Source organism: Halyomorpha halys, unplaced genomic scaffold (genome assembly GCF_000696795.3).
Source record: "Halyomorpha halys isolate HHAL.00 unplaced genomic scaffold, Hhal_1.1 Scaffold415.1, whole genome shotgun sequence".
NCBI classification, from domain to species: Eukaryota; Metazoa; Arthropoda; class Insecta; order Hemiptera; family Pentatomidae; genus Halyomorpha; species Halyomorpha halys.
Genome location: NW_027106189.1, coordinates 898,153 through 906,906, shown reverse-complemented (window position 1 = coordinate 906,906; position 8,754 = coordinate 898,153). Strand labels below are relative to the sequence as shown.

The following is an 8,754-nucleotide window of genomic DNA, read 5'->3' as shown; positions in this document are numbered from 1 at the left end:
CATTTTTTAAAAAAGACACAATTAGAGAGACTTATAATTAGTAACAAAAGAAAAATCACAATGGTCATATTTAAAAAAAGATAACTAATTAAAAATACAATAGACAAATGATAGATATGCAAATGAATAAAAAAAAATAATTAAAACATGTTATAACAAATAAGAAACTTTAAGTAAATATATTAAAAATATTTATGTTAATGAATAAAAATATGTGAGACACATTTTGAAAAATAAAATATGAAATTACTATAAACTTAAAATTAGCCATGGTTGTATTTAAAACTAATTTACAATATAAACTAAATAAATAAAATGCAAATGAATTAGTTAGAGGAAAATTTATATGCACTTAAAATTATTGGGTTAAAGTTAACATTTCTGAAATCAACTGAAATATTTAAATTTGATTTTTATTAATATTTTATAAAACAGAGAGTCCCATACCTTCCATAAATTGTAACATTTTTTTAAAAATTTCTTCTACTTGGCCTCTTATGGGAGTAACACTACCTTTAAATTGGTTTAATGATTGAAAATGTTAGTCTAAAAATGAACTTTTTTTGAATTTAGTGGACAAAAAACTAAAATGGGTGTTAATAGAAGTGAGGTAATTGCTTAGTACTGTACTTTTTTTTATTTCATACAATTTTTCTACGATCTGAGTCTAATCTCTATCTTTTCCGAAACACAGATTCCAATCCTTGGATCCTCCAAAATTTGGCTTATTGCACCTGAGTACACTGGTTCTTAAAGATATTTGATTAATGGTTTAAAAAATACATAATAAAAAACTAAGCAATTGGATAAAAATCTGGGCTTTAGTTATAACATTAAAATGGGATATAGAGGTAGGATGATATGATAATTAAAGGAAGCAAGACAGAATCTTGTCAAGTAAAAGTCACTTTCAATTGGTATATTATTGTGAAAAGTGGGCTTTGTTTCTCTAGGAATTCTAAAAATATTAATTGAAGAAAACAGCTACATTATTTTTCAGTTAAGTTTTTAGTTAGCCAGAAATCCTATCATAATAAATCCAATATAGCTTTATACTAGACACAAACATAATCAAGTGAAGTTCACATCAATATTTATAGAAAATATTACATAAAATCAATCCCATAAAGTTTATAATTACTGTTAACCCTATGTTAAATAAATAAATAAATAGTTAAAAAATAAAAATAACATCTTTAATAGAAAATAGATGATTCTAACTTGGAATTAGGGAGAAATAGATTAGTACAATTAAAGTTATAAGAAGTTTATAGTGATGGCAATTATTATTTGGTTTTTAATTAATTTCTTTTGGGGAAATTAAAAATTAAACAATTCTTATTTTTAAAATATATAATACATAAATATCATAATTATGAAAAAAGAAACTTTTTTCAAGCAATTATCTTAACCTTCCATCAGACATGGTGGATCATCATATAATTTTATTTATATACCAAATAATAAATGATGTCATACACCACAAATTTAGAAGGTGTGGCACCCAGCATCTTTTTAACATCCAGACTTCTAAAACCGTACAAGTCAAAGCATGCCATTGACCAAAGTGGTTTGATGTTAGTGTTTTTTTTTTGTTTTTTTCAATATTGGTGTTTTCAGTAACAAACCACCCGGGAAAGCACTTTATGATGTATTTTGGCAATAAAAATGTCTTAATCTTGATTTTCAAAATTAATGGAATGTCAGCATTTTACAATATAAGAATGATGAACCACAGCCCTTTCTGTAACTATCCACATTCCAAGTGCTATAACAAAACAATGGAGAGAAAATATGATATCCTAGACCCATAAGACCTCAAATTCTTGCATGCCGGAAAACTATAGAAAGTAAAAGAGAAATACTTAGTAGAATATAGAAGTATTGGTAATGCAATGGATTCCAGCCCATTGCAGTATACATGAGAATGAGGAGGCGGATCGACTTAGACGGTTAGGGGCTAGCCAACCACAGCTGCTTCTTCTATAAAAATGGACATGGTAAAAAAAATGGCCCAAAGTGCTATCACTGAAAGAGCAGAGGAAAGGAATAGAGGAGAATGTGGGGGCATGAACTGGGCGGCATTACTATACTTTAAGAGGCGCCCTTCATTGACTTTACCAAGAGCGGTGGCAGTGGCATGCTTCAGGTTGGCCACTGGACATGACTATTTGCAGCACCACCTGAAGAGAATAGGAGTGGCTAAGTCTTCAGACTACTTCCTGTGTGGAGAAGGTGAGGTAACCGGTGATCACATATTTAAATGTGCGGCAACAGAGGACTTAATTTCAGACAGGAGTTACGTGAACAAAGCTAAAGTATACCTGGCTGTTCGAAATAAAATGGCAGAAATGCGGCGAAAAAAAAAAAAAATAAGACCTCAAAGCAATTCACAGTGTGCTCCTAATGACAAGACAATATAGTAAAAAGCTTTACCGAGTTATTTTTGATGATAAAAACTGAACTGTGTATCTCAAAGATTTAAACATATAAGATGATAAAACCATTGATAGCTATGATAACCCTATTCCATGTAAAGTAAAATAAAATCTAAACCACATTCACTTGTATAAATGGTACTGATTTATTAATATTATAAAATATGTAATTATTAGATTAGTACGTTCTTTGATTAAGATGAGCAACAATATAATGTAGATCAGCGAGAAAATCCCACTTTGCTTAGTGAATCATTAACATCTGACACACTATACCCATTGGTGAAACCTTTGACACCACACTTTACAAAGGTTGAAATCAGTGGGTGCAAAAATGTCAAATAGAGAAGAAAATTTACAGTAAGCAAAATTAATCATACAATACTAACCAATTAATATTATATTGGTTTAATAACTAACTATAGACCAGAAACTTTTAGGTATATAAAATTTGCAACCAGTGAAATCAATAAATTTCATTGATTTGACAAAATCAAGGTCAATAAATTTACCTAAATCATTTGGGTTTATTATTGTAAACAGAATCAAATGTGTTGTCAAGACTTTTAAATTTTAAGGCAAATATTTCAAAATACTATCATATAAATAGTATAAAAGTAAATTTGATTTTTTCATTTAAGGCAACTAATTTTAGTTTCAAATTGACTCAAGAAATAACCATTAGTATTCAAAATAAATGGTACAAAAGATACCTCCAAGATGCTTAGAATACTTAGATTTGATTACAATGAACAGTTTAAAAATCTTAGTAGTGAAAATAATCATTTACTATAAATAGATTAACAAAGTATAATAGCCATTTAATTCTAAAGATGTGACAAACACTTCCAGGATATTCTTTTAATACAACTAAAATAAGGCAGCCAGAAAGTATAATTTTAATAACAGCAGGAAAAAACTAAAGCCTCCACAATTATTTATGTTTACAGGATCACAGGAAGTATTAAAAACAATTAGAAACGATAATGGTATCTTTAATGAACACAATTGAATTAAATCATACATTATATTGGAAAATTATAATTAAACTTATACATATTTGATAATTCTCTTTTAAAACATTTATTTTTAATTGCATTTTAATATGGATTAAGTGAAAGGAAATGTTGATATTCATTACAAAAATATTGAATAACAAATTATGAGTTGCTAATACTACATTCTTATAAGAATAACATTATCTTAGATGATAAAATTATTTCAAAATGGTACATACACCAAGTGATTCTGATGAAAAAAAATTGAGCTCATTGTTACCAGTTGACAATGTACACAAATAACTTGCCATCTACTGTTTTCATAGTGAGGATTAAACCAAAATTATAAGGATATGTTTAAGATCTCTAATATTAAAGAAAAAGTAAACAAGAAAAGGAACAAGTTTGAATATAGACTAAACATAAACATACATCCTGACTCACCTTAGAGAGTCAAGATTTCTATTATTGACAATAAATAAGCTTACCATAAAAGTAGGCTAAGGCTCTACTAAAACTAAGATGATGGAAGAAAACAAATTAATTTTAATGACAAGAAAGGCTCATGCTGCCAGGCAACAAAAGGGTGGTAAGAACATGTTTTCTGTACTTCAAATGCAATTACAATGTCAAGTAAGAGAGATATCATGTATTCCTACAGGGGTAAAATTAGAAGAAAAACAAATCTGGCAACAGCCTCTATCCAAGGGACACTGGATACAGACTGTTAGCAGAAAAACAGTAGTTGGATCATTCATTCCAGTTCATAAAAAAAAAAAAAAAGAAAAAGAAAAGAAAAAAGAATGATACTTAATAAATATAGCTTTAATAAAATATGTTGCTATTTTGAATAATTAATCTAGATTATTTCAATAATCTGGGTTTGAATTTTGTTATTAAATCAATAATTGTACCTCTTCTAAAATAATTCTTATAAAAATTGACCTAAATAAGTAGTTTTATTTTTATGGTTGAGCATCGATACCGCTAAGCTCTTCACTTTATATCATCTATTGAAAGTTCATAATATCAGAGGATACTGATTTTCTGAAATCTAGCAACAAGTGAACAGTATTCAATGAGGTATGTCATGTAATCTCGTCAAAATTAATATATTAGTTGAATTAACTCTCTTCCAGATTTGTTATCAATCATTTAGGTAATTTATTTATTTTTGCAAAATTCAGAATAATTAACCTTGTATATTTTTCTTTTTCTTAACTGTTGCTACATGGCAGCACAAGGAGCGAGGCAACTTTGACCACCTGTTAGCTCTCTGCTGTGCTGCTGCTGCTACCCAGTAATAGTTTTATTTTAATGATTGTAACAATTTCAGGATTATTGTAAAGAGCCATCAGCTCAGCATTAGTGTGTTTTCTCTAACCTCCATCATCACAAACCATCCTATAGATTCTACAGAGTATTAGGTATTCAAACCTAGTAATAGCCAGCTCCTGACGTCTAGGGAGAGTCCAGGGGTCCAATCTTTAGGTCAGTACGGGTCTGATAAAAGTTTTATAAAGGTATATCTTAGTAATTCTAGATACCTCTGCTTTTAAGGTCCCTCTGGAGTCCATGGTAGCACCTATTTGCAGCTATTATGGATTTCAGGAGTAATGCTTCAGGGACTCACTAGAGCTTATAGATGAATTCTACTTTCTCAAAGGTATGCTAACCAGTGTAAACCTGTCTATCAGCATGAACACCAATGAGGATGACATGCATGTATTTCATTCACCACTAGTCCTATTCTTGTAGTTTCCCTTTTTAGGATGAGAAAGGCATTCCAGAAGTTCTCCAAATCACATTGATGTCGTCAGGAAAGGCTGGGATCATAACTGACCTGTAGAATACTGTCCCACACACCTGGTGGGTACAAGATTGGTATAACTTTGTATATAATCTATAAAATATTTATTTTATCCCATGTTTAAGTGAACAGGGTTATAGTAAAATAAAAATGAAAATTATGGGAATGTTGCATGAATACAATTTTCTCCTAACTAATCAGGACAAAACACTGAAACCAACAAACAGTTCCTGCTTTGATAAATTAAGTAATGCCAATAAAGAAGGGGAAAATGATTTCCTGCACCAACTTAAAATAAAGAATACATATTGATAGAAATATATTAGCATGAACCCAGTTAACCAACAGATCAAGCAATCCATTAAAATTCACATGCAAATCTTTAGAAAAACGGCTTAAGCTCTCTAAGATTAGACCTATCAAATTAGTAATCCCTATGATGATAAACTAGTAGAAAAGTCTTAGAGGACTATTAGGAATTAAATGGGTAGCCTAGGATGAAAGTAGTGGTTTTGAGTGGACATGAAATTTGTAGTGGAAAGATATTTTTTTTTGCACTGTATATGGGACAATTAGGTTTATGAATTTGATGTTGAAATTGTTGAGCTTTAGGTTTTTACCTTAAGCTCAACACCATTTATCCAAATAGGATTAATAATAATCATGTACATTAAAATTCTATGATAAATTAAAACCCATCTTATCTTTAATTTATCTTTAAGTATTGGAGTTGATTAGAAACAACTTAGTTTCTTGTTGTTTCAATCTTGAGCAAGGATTCCTAGATAGACATTTGTTCAGATGAAGTCCTAAGTAGCAGATCAGGAAAGTTGTGCAGGTAGCAACAAGGAAAAGTGGAATATTATTACAACATAGAGTAAAGGTGATTTGAAGAGATTTATTATAAATATCTATGGGCATAATTTCTTTCAAGTTGTTTGAGAATTTTTAAATATTAATAGAACAGAAACTGTCAATGGAAATCATGAATCATGTTTTAAAAATATCAGTAAAATTAATTCTCTTTAAAAAAAACAAAACTGGGTGAGATATCTGAGGCATGTACAGAAAGTAAGAGTATTCAAATTTTAGTATTCAAAAATATAATTACAGGATATTATAGTTATATAAGTTACTTATTTTTCCAAATAATCACCTTCCTGGTGCAAGCTTTTTGATGCCCTCCTCAAAGAACATTTCCTTTGTCCACTTCAAGACTTCTCGTTTCACCCCCTCATCGGTTCGAAAAATTTTACCACCTATGTTAGTCTTCAGGACGGTGAAAAGATGAAAATCTGAAGGGGCCATGACAGAAGCGTTAGCAGGGTGGTTCAACACATCCCAATCAAATGAGTTCAAAAATGTTGGCTTTGGCCATATGCGAGCAGGGGTTGTGCAACAAACACATATCCTTTATCAACATTTCCGTTCGTTAGTTTTGAATTCCTCTATTGAGCTTTTATGGGGTTTCATAATATTATGCTACAGTATTCATCTCTCCCTGATGAAAAAAAATTGATCAAAATGATCCCAAAATAAGCCACCCATACTATCCATTATGTTACCAGCCATAATGGAGCTCAGAAAATTCTCATCTTCCAATTCCAAATTGCTCAAGATTGAGCGACCTAGATTCAATTTGTGCCGATCTGTCAGTTGTTAAGGAACAGATTTTGAGCACAATTTTCAATATCCTAGCGTTTCTTTAATTGTTTCGTGTATCAAAGATCTGGAAATTTTTTGAAACATCAAAGACATTTCATCCAGATTCAATTGGTGGTTTTCATGTACAGGTCCCTCGATTTTTGCACTAACTCCTGGGTCACAATTGAAGGTCTTCCACTCCTATGCTTGTCATCAATACTCGTTCTTTCTTCATTAAATTCACGACACCCATTTAACACGTTCGTTCAGTTCATAGCACTTTTGCCTTAAATATTCTTGATCCGTGCAAAAAGTTTAGTCAGAGTTTTTCCTTCCATGAGAAGGAACCTTAATACAGCAAGCTATGAGATGATGTGTGGTATTGATATGGGTCTCTGATCATCGTAGTGTTTAGGAGATCCCCACTACCTCTCAGTATTGCCAACATTTAAAAAAAAATTCACAGCATGACAGCTTAACAGTACTCTTACTTCCTGGACATAGTTTATTATTCTTATCCTCTTTTTTCTTTTTTTTTTTTTTGTTGTGGAAACAATGAATATTTACTCTACTGTATTTTCCAAAAAAAAAAAAAAAAAACTATACACAATAAATATTTATAAGTTAAATATTTTGGAAATTCCTTTTATTTGTTGTTATAATTACCTATTTTATCACAGTCAGTATGATGAAAAAAAAAATACAATGATATCAAAAATTATAATATGAAAGAGAACTAACAGGAATTTTTTGAAAAATCTAAAGCGTTTTTAGTAGTACTGCAAAAAACTAACACATATTTATAAGTGGCACAGTCCTATCCTGATTTCAAAAAGATGGCTTTAGGAGTCCTGATTCCATTTGCAACCACCTATGAGTATCAGTAGCCTTTTTCTATGCTAACTAAATACTATAAAGATGAAATCTCGAAAAAGATTATACGTGACAAATGACATGAGAGTTGCACTGAAAGAAAACCGAACATAGACAAACTAGTTCACGCAAAGCACTTGCATCCATCCTACTAAAATTTAACAAGTATATAACTTGTCATATTTTCAGAATACATAATTGTTTGTAAAATAAATTTCTTTATTCACTACACTCATATTTTTTTTATTAAAGGGGTAAAAAAGCTATCAAACAATTTTTAAAGGCACTCCCTTGCAAGAAATTCTGAAAACTTCAAGAACCACTGATCCAGAGTCTTAATACAACTTTCATAAATTATTATCAACTATATTTCTAATATTCACCTAGTTTCTGCAAATTTAATACACCTCATTAAGTTTTGTTTAATAAGCTCAAAAATTAATTATTTTTTTAATCCTCTCAGGTGGTTTGATTGGGGAATAATCTAAAACTTACTAAGATTGATTCTGAGCAATTTTAAAACATCAAAAGTATTTTCAGGGATAAGATTACATTTAGATAAGGGCAAAGTCTTGAATTTTATTATTAATCTTTTAGTATTTAATTTTTTTAGTTATTCAAATACATTCATTAATGATTATGTATAAATATCATACTATGCCATTAGATTTATAATCAATAACTTTTAATTTGAAAACTCTAAGAATTCTAAAGGGAATGAGGGGAGCTATAATACACTGGAGAACAAACATATGTTTTTTGTTCGAAACATAAAAATTAGAACATAATTTATTAACACCGCTGATTCTTAAATAAATAATCATTTTCTGTTAATTCAAAATGATTAGAAATATTCCATAAATTGTGAGGATTTGCATACCTTAACAGTTGAGTTCAAAATAGTACTTACACTTAGAATAAAATCGACTTTTAATAAAAGTAAAGTTCTTTAAAAATAGATGATAAATGACTAAGATTTCAATTTATACAA

General features: G+C 29.8%; 1 protein-coding gene and 1 long non-coding RNA gene across 3 annotated transcripts in view; one reads left to right on the top strand and one right to left on the bottom strand.

Moving 5' to 3' along the window:
- LOC136795082 (uncharacterized) overlaps positions 1–5,279 on the top strand; it is a 10,621-nt gene extending 5,342 nt beyond the window's left edge. Inside the window, exons 2-3 of the long non-coding RNA XR_010842633.1 lie at positions 4,773–5,102; positions 5,208–5,279. This is a non-coding gene — a long non-coding RNA (uncharacterized lncRNA). The remainder of the gene's footprint in view (positions 1–4,772; positions 5,103–5,207) is intronic.
- Positions 1–8,754, bottom strand: part of MTA1-like (metastasis associated 1-like) — a 71,801-nt gene that overhangs the window by 3,784 nt on the left and 59,263 nt on the right. The gene's annotated exons all lie outside the window — the stretch shown is intronic.